Consider the following 15,232-nt stretch of genomic DNA (forward strand, 5'->3'; position numbering starts at 1 on the left):
GCTTTTGTTAATGAATAATGCTGAAACTTTTTTTGTTACAAAATTTTGTTTGGTTTTTTTTTCAAAATCTATTTTCAAAATTTTTTTCTAAGAAACTAAAAATTAAATTGGTGAAAAAAAAAATAAAAACAAATCATTTTTATATAATTCTATCTTTTGTGAAATGAGAGAGAATAAAAATAACCACAAGAATTATGTGGGTCTAGGCATTGCCACATGGTATGGTTATAGATTATCACATGCATGACAGTTGTCAAATTCTTATCAAACACTGCATTAGTGGTTTATGTTATGCGAAACTCATCAGGATATAAAATCTTATCAATATAGAAGTCCTAAACAACCGGAGATTATTTTGGATAGGACTTCTAAAATATTCAAACTACTTGCTAAGTAAGCCATTGGATATTACAGGCAACACCCTCATAGGTTAATGTACGCAATTTCTCTCTACGAATTAGTCTATTAAATACTTCGATAATATTAGAAGACTGACTTGGGTGTCAGAGAGCCCCCAGCTACGGCTAGGGGTGCTTTGTCTTGTAGATAGCGATCGCGAGGTAGTGTTGATCATCTTCTTCGTTGTATCATCAAATACGGTATTTTTTTATATCCCATAATTGTATATCCGTACAATTATGGGAAACAATTGGATCCAACAAAGAGAAGAAAAGACCACACCGGTGTCCAGATAAGTGTCAAACCTGATTCAAGGAGAGAATCGAGCAATTCTATGGAGCATGATTTTTTTGTGTATTATGATTTTGGACATGGAGATACTTTTATCAATTATTGTATCAGATTTTTTATATATGGAGTACAAAGCTTATGTACTATTATTCTGATCACGGAGATATGGAAGATCAATTATATAGGATTTTTATTATCTGCATTGTATGGGTTTTACGCATTATCATTTTGGACATGGAGGTGTTATTATCAGTTATTATGATACGGAGCAGAGATTTTATATATTATGTCGGATTTTTGTTATATGTGGAGCATCAACTTTATGCATTATTATTCATGTTGGAAAGAGACCGCTATTTGGTCAAATATGCTAAGATGGAGTCTGCGCTTGATAGATCATGGGGGCAAAATGAATTACACTAACTTTGGTTAAAATTTTTATCTCCTTGCCAAATTGATTTGGACAAGAGATAGGTTGGCAGGTTTGGCTAACTTGAAAAATCTTTGTCGAACGAGTTTTGCTTGGCAAAATAGGTTGGCAGGTTTGATCAGCTTAGAAAATCTTTGTCAAGCGGGTTTTGCTTGGTGAAGTAGGTTGGCAGGTGTGGCCAACAGTGGCATTCCTTGCCGAGTGAGTTTTGCTTGCCAATAAGCAAGTTGGTGTTTTGGTAGTTCCTAACGAGATTAGGTATTCTTGGATTAAGTCCTAACAAGGTTAGGCATTTTCAGAATAAGTCCTAACCAGGTTAGGCATTCTTGGAATAAGTCTTAGTAAGACTAGGCATTCTCGAAATAAGTCCTAACGAGGTTAAGCATTTTTGGAATAAGTTTCAACTAGACTAGGCATTTTCAAAATAAGTCTTAACAAGGTTAGGCATTTTGGAATAAGCCCTAGCACTCATGTATGGTTCTGGCTAGGTAATATTACATAGCTATTTTTATCAGAGCAACAGAAAGTTTCCACTCTGTCACTAGGTTCAAAGAGAATAAAAGCTTTGGGGGTAATTGAGAGGGAATAAACATAACCACACGAATTATGTGGGTATAAGTATTGCCACATGGTATGTGTAGACACCCCATTTTTTACCGCCCTTAAGACTCGGACGTCATCGTTTGAACACTCGATGATCATCCATGCTCGTATTCGTTCCCGAAAGTCTCGGCCGCGCGTCTTGCCTTAAGATCCCTCAACTTGTCTGTTTTGTGCTTGGTTATGGACCAAGCACTTGTATTTTTGCTTCTAAGGGAAGAGGGTGGCTTGTTGGCCATTACCTCAACCCATCGGCCAAGGCATAAAGCCATCGGCCCTGTTTTCTTGCCATCGGCCAAAAGTGTTGGTCGATCGGCACTATTTTTGGTCAGTCGGCCCTTATGTTGGTCGATCGGCCATGTTTTCTGGCCGAATCCTGTTCATCTTCTTTATGCAGATATTTTATGCCAGCTGGCACAACTGGCATCCACAATTCACCCCCTCCATACACGTGTATGGAGGGATTTGTCCCTTGCCTTAACTTGCTTAGAAAGCTTAGAATTTGGACTTCTATAAGAAGGGAGCTCCTCCTCCCTTCTCAGAGGTTCTGAAAATTTAGGATTAGGAAGTTGTATCTATCTATCTCTATATTTCCATCTTTGTGTGTGTTTTTGTGCTCTAAAGGGTGTTTTGTTCTCACTATTACACACAAACACCTAGTAATACACCATCCTTGGTTGCTGAGGTCCTAAGTAGTTGGTGTTAGGGTTCTTGAGGTGATTTTTTATCAGAGAAACCTGCTGGTGTTGTGTTCTTGGAGGTGTTCTTCAAGGGTGAGCAAACTTGCTTTTAATACCCTATTCTTGCTTAAGCTTTTAACCCTTCTTGATTCTTGTTTTAAGCTTAGTTATTAACTAATAAAAGTTATGTTTTTACTTGCTTTAGACCTTTGTTTAAGGTCGCTTCTTGGTTTGGGGTTGTTTACCCCCTCCAAGGCCTTGTTAGGCCTTGTTTTAGGCCATCCCTTTTGGCCTTTGTTCTTAGCTTTGCATGAGCTTTCTACCACTGAAATCCAGAGGATTTTCAGTGGTGGAAATGTGGTTTTGAGGTCTTAAATAGGAGAGGGTCATCCCCTCTTCTTGTCATCTTGAATGCTTACATAAATGGCTTATGTTGGTGGCTTGTATGCTTAGCTTGTTTTAGCTTCATTTCAGTGTGTATTAGGCTTTGTTTTGCCATAATATACCTCTGTTTCAAGTTGGTTTGATGGCCTCTTATATGCTTCATATACTTGTCTTACAATCTTCTTGTTTGCCTCAACATGCATCATGTTGTAACATGTCATTTTAGCATGATTTTGGCTTAACTCCATAAAACTTTTAGCCTTGTTTTACCATGCTAGAGCTCTATTTTGCCTTGTCTTAGTCATGCTTGCATTGTTTTGTATAGCTACCATGTAATCTAGCTTGTTAGCTTTGAGTGTCCAAGTCACTAACATGCTTTACTTGGGTCATTTCAGTGATTTGGCATTACTTGTTATGTTATTTCAGTCCATATAGTATGCTCATATTCTTACACTTATCACTCCTTTAATGTTTTAAAGAGTTGATGTCTTATGCCTCATGAATGGACCATTGTGTATGCCTCCATGTTTAGGCCTCTAGGATGCCATTTCAATGTATTTTTGGTCTTGTTCTAATGTGCCATAACTCTGATTTTGGTTACTTAAATCATGCCATATTTGGTTTTGATAGGTGTAGTGTAACACCTCTTTTGTAGCCTTGCATGTCTCATGCTTTCGGCCGTTTATTCTAACATGTTTTGGCCTCATTCCTTGCATGTTTTAGGCTTATTTTGGCATGTTTTAGGACTGTTTTGTTTCACTTTGGCCATTTACATCATGTTTCATATAGCCTTGGTTTGAACCCCTTGGCTAGCCTTAAGCCTTGAGCCTTCTTGTATGATTTGCTTGTTTTGTTTGGTTGGTTTGGCACATTTCCTAACATGATTTCAGAGCTTACAATGTATGTCACATGTCCATGTTTGTCCTCTTTTAAATGCTCTTGAAAGTTGCCCTCCAATGCCTAGGTGTTGGACCATTCACATGTGCATATTTGCTTTGCATTTTCATGCTTCCAATTCATGACTTTGGCCATTAATTTGGGCATGTTTAAGAGTTGTTCACTTTAGTTTAAGTCCATCTTTGTATGTTGTTGCATGCTTGTCTTGCATGTTGTTGCATGCTTGCTTCATTTTGCATGTTGTTGCATGCCATGTATCTTCACATGTTTAGGTTGTATGTCTATTGCATATTAGGTGCATTGCATGATCTTGTTGCATACTTGTTGCATGCTTGAGTTGCTTGCATCATGCTTGCATGTTTGCATTGCATTGTGTGTGCATCCCTTGCCTCTTGATCAAACATGATAGATGTTGGGGCCCCCTATGTGTTTTTGTGCATTTCATTTGATATTGAATTTTATACATGGCTCATTTGGCCATCATGCATTGAAATACGTGATTGGTGGCCTAAGGGTCGAGAACCATACTCCCTTGAGCTCATGACATGATAGGGAGGGTGGTTGTGCATACATTGTCTTGTAAATTTATTGCCATGCTCTGTTTGTCCTCTACTGCAGCAACATGAGCTTTTCACAGGAAGAGATGGTCGATCGACCACATTCAGTGCCGATCGGCAACAAACACTTGGCCGAGAGCCTTATATTTGGTCGATGACCAGTTTTCCTTGGCCGATGACCCTATCTTTTGGTCGATGACCTCCCACAACACTCAGGGAGTGGTTCAGAAGCATCCTTGAGACTTTTGCAGTTTTCAAAGGTGCAAAGCAGTGCAAACAGAGGTAACATGTGGCATGGCGACGGATTTCCAAGCGAAGCCGACCGAGCATGCATGCATCCTTTTTCCCGAGGCTGTTTTACTGTTTTCATAGCTTAATTAATTTGTTTAATTAGTTAAGTGTTGTGTAATAATTAGTTAGCTTGTTCGTTAGTTAATTAGATAATTTGTATTATTCTTTCGGTCCTTTCGTCGAGAGGGCGCAATTATGTAATAAGCGTGCGTGTGTGTGATGATGTTTTCCAACCCCACGTCTTTCTCTCTTTTACTTAACCGCTTACGATGGTTAGTTTTAGGGCATATTTCATTTAACATCCTTATGTTATGCATGTTTGCACCATTTATCTGTATTGTATGCACCGTGCTCGGCGCATCATACTAACTGCATTGTATTTCAATTCCTACTTGAATACATGTATCGAATTGTCGCATCTCATATGCCATTTTAGATTAGCCGAGCCTATTCTAGTTGCACTTTGCATGCGATGCATTAGCCATTTTAACATGAACTAGGATCATGCATGATTTCTAACTAATTTCTTGTTTTGGCTCAGAGCACACTATGAGTGTTTATGCTTTAGCATCTTGCATGTATGTAAGTGTTAACATGACAACATACTTGCCAAGAGGCTAATTGCTTATGTGATATAACTGCCTGAATGCCTGTGCCGTGCTCGGCGCATCATACTAACTGCATTGTATTTCAATTCCTACTTGAATACATGTATCGAATTGTCGCATCTCATATGCCATTTTAGATTAGCCGAGCCTATTCTAGTTGCACTTTGCATGCGATGCATTAGCCATTTTAACATGAACTAGGATCATGCATGATTTCTAACTAATTTCTTGTTTTGGCTCAGAGCACACTATGAGTGTTTATGCTTTAGCATCTTGCATGTATGTAAGTGTTAACATGACAACATACTTGCCAAGAGGCTAATTGCTTATGTGATATAACTGCCTGAATGCCTGTGGGTGAAGGTTGGATTGCTTGAATTGGAATAATTCATTGAAATCCGTGTTTTAGCCTACTTGCGAGTAGCAAACTTCAAACCATTTCCAAATAAACGAAAATGCAATGCTTTGTTTCAAATTAGGCGATCTAATCTATACTTGTGTATTGTGCGCATCACATAGTAAATTCTAGCTAATAACCGAAATAAGAACGCATATGTTTTCAAAAACAAGATATCATGCTTAGTACAGGTTGATCTTTGATCGAGCGAGCGGGGGTGCTCATTGATGACCTTCCCCTCTCGTACCCAAGTTTCCGAGCCGAGGCAACTTTGGCGATGATGGACACGTGGCCTTAGGCACGAGTCAGGGTTTCCTAAATTCTCCCAAAATACACATTTAGGTGGCGACTCTGTATCTAGCAAAGCAGTCCATGTTTGGCACTTCTTTCTTAAAAATCAGTTTTCCAAAACGATTTGCCGGATTTGGACTCTTTGGTGATTTATCAATCCCACATCGCACATTGTGAGATTAGATTAAGAACTGTGACATTTGAGTCCGAACTATAGCATGAGACCCAAGGGTGCGTCTACAGTATGGTTATGGATTATCACATGAATGACAGTTGTCCAATTCTTATGTCATGCAAAACTCATTAAGATGTAAAATCTTATTGATATAGAAATCATGAGCAACCAAAGATTGTTTGGGATAAGACTTTTGAAATATTCACACCACTTGCTAAGTAAGTCACTGGATATTATAAATAGGCAACACCCTCATGGGTTGAGGTATGCAATTTCTTTCTGTGAATTAGTCTATTAAATATTTCGATAATATTAAAGGATTGACTTGGGCGTCGGAGGGCCCCCAGCTACGGCTGTGGGTGTTTTGTCTTGCAGGTAGCGATCGTGAGGTGGCGTTGATCATCTTCTTCATTGGATTTCTTTGTCATCAAATACGGTATTTTTTTATATTCATACAGAAAGGTAGAAATAATTTTTTAAAATAATTTTTTTTTGATATTTTTTTTCATTAAATTAGTTTCTATTTTTTTCAAAAATTAAACATAGCAACAACTTTGAAATTATTATTAAACCAATCTATTAACTCAGAAAATCAAAAACTAAAAAACATTTCATATATTAAACAGATCAATTACACATTAAAAACTTAATAATCATCCATTATATGATAACCATTTAAAAATATCCGTTAACAACAAATACAACCATCTATTACATAATAGACATCCAAAAATATCAACAAAAACAACTACACATTACATGATCATTATTCAAATACATACTAAAAATTAATTTGGTAAAAAAATAAAAATGTAAAAGATTTATCATTTTTATATAATTTTGTCTTTGATGGGTAGAAATAATTTTTAAAAATTAAAAAATAATTTTTTGACATTTATTTTTGTCAAACTAATTTATATTTTATCAATTTGACGATTTTGCTATTGAATTGGAGTAACAGTGTCTTTAATCGTTCTTATTTAAAACAATATTCAAAATTTAATGTCAAATGTATCACAATTGAAGTTCAGAGATCAAACTGACACAAGTCCCAAATTACAGAAACTGTTAGTAGAATTTGCCCTTTATAAATAAATCGAATTAATTCTATAATTGTAATAATATAATTTTTTAAAAATTAAAAGTTTACTTTTTTCAAAAACATATATAAGGAAATCAAATTATTATATGAGTATTGCTATTCAGATTAAATAATTAGACTCATTTTTTTAGACCTAATAATGTGGCACTAGATTTGTTTGAAAAGAACTATTTTAGTCTGATTTTTTGACTTTTTGACTGATTAGCTTGGTTAAATTAGATTCATTTGGAAAAGAAAAAAAACAAATTGACTTTTATTTTTATTTTTTATGAAATAAAAAGTGAAATAATTATGGTTTATATATGATATTTTGTTTTATTTATTTATTTTATCTTTTTATATTTTTTTAGTCCCAACTCACTTGCCAAACGGCAACTTAGTCAACTCTCTCTCTCTCTCTCTCTCTCTCTCACACACACACACACACATACACACACACACATTTATTCTTTAATTATCAACCAAAAATTTTATTGACACATCGTTATTGGATCTAGAAAGTGAACTTATGTATCATTTTCCTCATTATGGCTTTGTTTGGGAAGTGAGTTAGATTTTTTACTATTTTGGCCTTTTTTTTTTACTTTTAACCTCTTTTAGGACACATCACCGCTTTTGTTGGCTTATTTTTCCTACGAAGGAAAATATCATAAATGTGAGCGTGCCAGCAAGGATTGAAAAATCCTTACAGATTAAATTCAAGCCAATTATCAAGCGATTGTGTTGACGGTTCTTTTGCCTCAACAAAGAGGACTTCAAATTTGCCAAGTGTAGAGAAAAGAAAAAGTAAAATAAGAAAGAGGGACGAAGAAAGATGATTGAGTGAACAATCGGAGTAATAATTACTTACCTCTACTCCTATGCTTCGAAAAGAAAGTGCATAAAATACTTCGAAATGGAAATGCTGAAAATAAATGTTTCAAAATATAAATCTATGTTAAACTACTCCTAAGATAAGGAAAATGACAGGAAATATTGAAATCAATTGTCTTTGATTCAAGTTCTGGATCTATTTACAATGTAGCCATTAATGGCTATTTATAGAAGAAAAAATACAGCAATAACTACTTAGTAACTACCCATTTCTTCTATCTTCATTCTTGTCTTGCCATGTGTCCTTCCACTCATCTACTTTGTCCTCCCACTCATCCACTTTATCCTTCATATTCTCCATTATCTCTATAACTTCTTTTAACTTCTAAATGAATAAGAGGATGCCACGTGTTCTGTAATTATATAAATAATAAATAATAATAAAAATTACAGATTTATGGTGCTAACATTACCCCCCGCGACCCTTAAAAATGATGTTTACTTGAATTTTTGAAGGGCCGAACCAAGCACATGACTAATCTAAGCAATAAAATGCTTCGAATAATATCAACAAAGTGTTTCGAATGATATAATAGCACCAATGAAGTGTTTCGAATGAGTATGACATTATGACTAGATGTCTCGAATGCTAGCTATTACGGACTAGTAACAAGTTTCGAAGGTGGTACAAAGGACCAAAATCATCTTTCGAAGGTTGAAAGTGCCGACAAAGGACAATACATCCTTAGAAATACTCGGCAAAGTTTCGAAGGTTCACAACCACCATTATTGTTTCTTCGAAGCTGTTAATACAAGATGGAGTGCTTCGGAGCTTACAAAATTATGGCAAAAGAGCCTTCGAAGCAGCTTTTGGCCAACATTGTAGTTATTCACGTTTTGTATGTTCTGGTTCATACATAATTAATGAAAATATTAATTTTGTGCTTCGAACCAGTTATTAATTCTTCGAAGACACTAAAACTGTTGTTCTTCGAACCAACTTATCATGCCAAAAACAGGCATTATTCGACAACTAATTAATTGTCATTTTACATATATTTGAATAGATGTACACATTTCGAAAGTTTTCAAAGCTTTATATAGTTTCGAAGGTGAAGTAATCAACCTTCGAAACAACTCTTGATGTTTCGAATGTATCTTCAAACTTTATACAGCTTCGAATGGGAAGTAATAAACCTTTGAAACAATTCTTGATGCTTCGAATGTATCTTCGATGCTTTGATTGTGTACATACAAACAACTGGCCATCAATTTGAAAAGATAAGCCATTCTCAACCATTTATTTAAATGCACAGGCTTTTTCTAGCCAAATTCATGCATTTTAAATGGTCATCCCTTGTTCTTAGTGCTTCGAACTCATAAGAACAATTTGTTAATTTTATTAGCCACATCATCAAAATTATATTTTGATGTGAACCACAAATCCAAAAAAGATTTTGAACACTAAAAGTCATGGTATGGTGTGACCATGAAAATTCATACTTTTTGACATTTTGAAAAATGTCAAAAATTTTGAATTCATGAACAGTGGCTTGTTCATTATTCTTGACCATGTTTGTTTTAAAAACATGACTTTTGCCGAATAGGTTTTCATAATTATTTGGCAGAGTAGGTTGTTTTTCCATGTTAGCCATTAATGGCTTATGAAAATCACCCATAGATGTGTTATTTCCATAACTTGACTCTCTAAAATTTGGTTTTTGGACCTCTCGAGTCATACATGGAACATCATTCTTAGCCAAATTTGGCTCAAGAACATACTCTTTCGTTGTGTTAATTTCATAATTTGGCTCTTTTAGAACGGACTCTTGAACCCCCCGAGCCATTGATGAAATCAACTCTTTGCTTTTGCTATTTTTAACCATGGAAAAATTTTGAAAAAACTCACCAATTCCGGCCATTAGAGCCTCAGTTAAAAACTTGGTAGTAAGAGTTGATAACTCATCATTCCATTGGCGAATTTCCATATCAAGTTGATGAATTTCTCCAATTAAATGGTGTCTTTTTTCTTCCACCAAATAATATTGTAAGGGATGAAAGTTTATTTCATCAAGAAAATGGATCTCTTATTGAAGATCCAAAATTTCTCTTTCACGCCAATATATTTCATATTGACAAGTTCGAATGGCGAAATCCAAATAGTTTGTCATTTCTTACACTTGGCTGCCCCACTGGGCGTGCCAAAAATTGTTGGCTTATTTTTCCTACGAAGGAAAATATCATAAATGCGAGCGTGCCAGCAAGGATTGAAAAATTCTTACAGATTAAATTCAAGCCAATTATCAAGCGATTGTGTTGACGGTTCTTTTACCTCAACGAAGAGGACTTCAAATTTGCCAAGTGTAGAGAAAAAAAAAAAGTAAAAGAAGAAAAAGGGACGGAGAAAGATGATTGAATGAACATTCGAAGTAATAATTACTTACCTCTACTCCTATGTTTCGAAAAGAAAGTGCATAAAATGCTTCGAAATGGAAATGCCGAAAATAAATGTTTCGAAATATAAATCTATATTAAACTACTCCTAAGATAAGGAAAATGATAAGAAATATTGAAATCAATTGTCTTTGATTAAGTTCTGAATCTATTTACAATGTAGCCATTAATGGCTATTTATAGAAGAAAAAATACAGTAATAACTACTTAGTAACTACCCATTTTTTCCATCTTCAATCTTGTCTTGCCATGTGTCCTTCCACTCATCCACTTTGTCCTCCCACTCATCCACTTTGTCCTTCATATTCTTCATTATCTCTATAACTTCTTTTAACTTCCAAATGAATAAGCGGATGCCACGTGTCCTACAATTATATAAATAATAATAAAAATTACAGATTTATGGTGCTAACAGCTTTACTTTTTTACACATTTTTCAAAAAAGCTAAAAAGTTAGGCTTCGTTTGGTAAGCCTCTCAAATTATAATTCCACCCATTGATTTGGGTGTGGTGTTTGTTTTGAATTTTCAAATCATAATTCTACACCCATTTCTCAAAATTCAATTTAAAATATAATCATTACTTTTCAAAACTCATAACCAAACACATAATTCAAAACTCTTTTCAAAACTCAATTCAAATCAATATTTTAATTTTTTAAATATTTTAAAAATATTTTAATTTTGTTAAGATTTTAAATATTTTAATATTTAAATATGTTACAATTTTTTTAATTTTTTTAAATTTTTTAATTTTTAACTTACTTCCCAAAGCCTGGATTTTTATGAGAGAAAAAATAAAATGATTATAATTTGGATATGACATTTTATCTTATTGACTTTTTAATTAATTTTTTTCTTTTTGTGATTATTCTAACATAATAGCCCATACCAAACCAGGGCTATATTCGTCAAGTAATTCTGAATTTTATTATAAATAAATTATCTATACATAAATTACAAAAATAGGATAAACCAATCTAATCCAATCCGTCAAGCCTTTCTCTGTGCCTGTTTAGTAGAGCTTATTTTCAGCTTAAATCCACTTATAGCTTAAAATAAGTGATTTTGGAGTGTTTGATATAGCTTTTCAAAGATGGATTATAGCTTTTTTTAAGTGATTTTCAGCTTAAATCTTTAAGCTAGTTGAGAGCTGATTACAGAAATAGCTTAAGTGGATAGCTGAGTTTTGAGGAGTGTAATGACTTAAATGCCCCTCATATACTTCAAATATTACCAAAAAACCAATATATAAATGCATAACCAAACACTGTTCACTTCTTCAAAGAGAGAGAAAGAGAGCGTAAGAGGCGATTTTCGGCGTGAACCAGAGCTCTCTCTCTCTCTCCCTCTCTCATGATATGAAACCACATCACGATCTGAAATGGTGACGATAATGATGACAATCAACGGCGTGATGATCTGACTCTCCCTCTCTCTTTGCGATCGCAGGAGAGAACGAGCTTGAACGTTCTCTCTCTCTGTTTCTCTCTTCACTATTACGGCTAGGGTTTTGCAAGGGGTTTCTAACGGTGGGATGAGGAGGAGAATGAGGAGAAGAAGAAGGGGGCGTCGACTAGGGTTTCTTGTAAGCCACCGACGGTGGCTAGGGTTTTGCATAATTGTAATAAAAAAAATGAAAAAAATATTAATTGAAATAAATTCTGCAATTTATATCCATTAAATAAATTTCACAATTTATTTCACAATTAATATTGATATAAATTGCACAATTGCACAATTTAAATAAAGAAATAAATTGCACAATTTATTTCAATTAATATTGATATAAATGTATTTCAATTAAATAACTTCTATTAAAAGAATTTTATATCGTTATAAAATTCTTTGGTATTGTAATTAAAAAAAGAAAAAACAAATTGTTGCTAATTGATATTAATGAAATAACTTTTATAAAATGAAACAAAAAAAATGAAATAACAATTGTTGTGATGAAATGCATCGATTTTTATATTAATGGATAGTAATTATATTAATTTTCATTAATGAAATAAATTTTTTTTTTTAGATTAAAAGTGAAGAAAATGAAAAAAAAAAATTATAAAGGCAAAAAAAATATTACACGACAAAAAATTATTTTACAACTTATTCAAATAAATACTATTCTGTTAATTAAATTAATAATTCCACAACTAAACTAAATAGATTAACAGCTTATATTTAAAACTATAATCTATAATATATTAAATTATAATTTATAATTACTTTTACACAGCTGCACCAAACGGAGCCTATTTCTTAGAGCATCTCCAATGGTTGTTGCTATAATACCATTATTATTGCTATAATTTGGCAATGAATAGTGTCATTTTGTCAAATTATAACAATGGTGGTCCAATGGTCCTTTGCTATTTTGGCAATTCTCAACCTTCTCTCCAAGTTTGTAGGTGTTATTTGTATATAGATTTTTTTGTAATTTTATTTTTGTATAATTTTTTGTCTCTTATGACATTTTTTTAACTATTTGTAAAAAAAATTATATATTTATATTATTCTCGACTAGACAAATATAAAAAATAAAAAAAATAGAAAAAAAATAAAATATAATTCAATTAGAAAAATTAAATTTGAAAAATTACTTGGTTTTCTATTGTTTCAATTCTGTTTTTTCAACTAAATTTGAAGCTACAAATCTGTTCATATTTGCAGATGTAGCATGTTTGGCAATTGTTATTTTACTTGTCAAATTTGAGAACAAATATAACATATGTCATCTTTGACAAGTAAAATAACAAGCCATTAGAGACTCACTTTTTATCATTATTACTGAATTATAATTTTAACAAGTGTTTTGAGAGTTCCATTGTAAATGCTCTTAGAGCATCTCCAACCATTATTGCTATAATGTCATTGCTATTGTTATAATTTGACAATAAATAATGTTATTTTGCCAAATTATAGCAATGGTGCTCCAATGGTCATTTACTATTTTAGCAAATCTCAACCAATTTTCTCTCTAAATTTGTAGGTGTTGTTTGGATATAAGTTTTTTTGTAATTTTATTTTTGTTTATTTTTTGTCTTTTATGACTTTTTTTACCTATTTGTAAAAAAAATTATATATTTATATTATTCCCAACTTAACAAATATAACAAATAAAAAAAAATTGAAAAATTGGAAAAAAAAAAATTAAATATAATTAGTCAACATATAATATAATTCACCCCACCAAAAAGTTAAATTATACTAAAAATTAGTTAACATTATACATTGCGAAAATAATATTACATTATTTTGTAAAAAATATTCAAAAAAAAATAGTTGTTTATTGAATTTAAAAAACTTGACATGGAGAGTTTTTATTTATAGAAATTCGAAATATTACCATTAGAAAAAAAAATAGCCGTTTGAAGACAACTGTTTATTGAATTTTTTTTTAAAAAAAAAAAAAACACATCGGCTATTTTAAGGGAAGAATGAGAGATCACAACCGTCCACATCTAAAATGTTCAATGGCTGAGATGATTCTCTAGAATCATCCAACCCTCTCCTCTCACTCTCATCACACTGAGAATCATCTCTCTTAGTCTCCTCAAGCTGATCTCTCATCCGACTCTCTCCCCTCACTCTCATCACACTGAGAATCATCCCTCTCACTCTCCGCAAACCGATCTCTCATCCAACCCTCTCCTCTCACTCTCATCACACTGAGAATCTTTCAACCTTCTTTTCACTCTGATCACACTGTCTTTCCTCTCACTCTCCTCAAACCGATCTCTCTCTCTCTCTTATTCTCGCAGTGTCTTCCCTCTCCTCAAACCGATCTCGCTCTCTCACTCTCGCACTGTCTTCTCTCTTTTCACCGATCTCTGTACGCTTCGATCTCTGTACTCTTCTATCTGTCTCTCTCTCTCTTGCTCTCCATTTATTTTTTTGGTTATTAATGTGGAGGTGGTCGTGATTTTTCAGACTCAGGTCTCGCGATGGCTTCAAACCGGATCTTCAAAGAACTCAAGCATCTCCAAATCTTCAAACAACTCAGGTATGTGCTCTCCGATTTTTTGTAATTATTTATTTTGATTTTTGGTTTAATTTTTGTTGATCCAACTATTTTTGTTCATCCATTTATTTTATTTTGATATTTATTTTGATCTTCAAAGAACATCCATCTGATTTTGGTTTGGTTTATTGTCATAAAATCCATCTGATTTTTACACTCCAATTTGCATCAACTGATTTGGTGATAAATGATTAAAAAAAAATGATTCTGAAAAATGATTTGGTGATAAATGATTTTGTGAATTTGGCAAAAAAAATTTGTATAAACTGGCTTTGATTCTGAATTTGTTGGGTTCCTTATTGCTTAAATTCTGTTGTTTTCAACTGAATTTGGTGCCAAATTGCTGTTCATTTTTGCTGATTTGGCAAACTTGGGAGCTGCTATTTTACTTGCCATATTTGAGAACACATATGGCATCTGCCATCTTTGACAAGTGAAATAGCAGTAATGTTTTAAAAATCGGACCGGTGAGCAAACCGGAAAAGGGATCGGGTGGACGGGTCACCGGTTCAACCGTCGAGTTGAACCGAAATCGAAACGTGACGTAATAAATATATTAAAATTATATTTAAATAAAAATATAAGTAATAAAATTATAAATTAAAAATATTAAATTATCTTAAATATTTGTCCTAATATTTTTTTTACTGAAAAATATAATAATATATTTTAAAATATTATTAATTTCAATTTTGAAAGATGAAATCAAATATTTAATATTCCCGCCATATGATTTTAATTCAAATAATTTGATTGAAAGAAGAGCAAAAGTTTTAGAGGGATATCAAAATTTCAATATTCCCTCCAATACATTTAATTAAATCCCATATAGATTTCTTGAGT

This window comes from Camellia sinensis, chromosome 3 (genome assembly GCF_055761805.1).
Source record: "Camellia sinensis isolate YWXY chromosome 3, ASM5576180v1, whole genome shotgun sequence".
In the NCBI taxonomy this organism is placed as follows: Eukaryota; Viridiplantae; Streptophyta; class Magnoliopsida; order Ericales; family Theaceae; genus Camellia; species Camellia sinensis.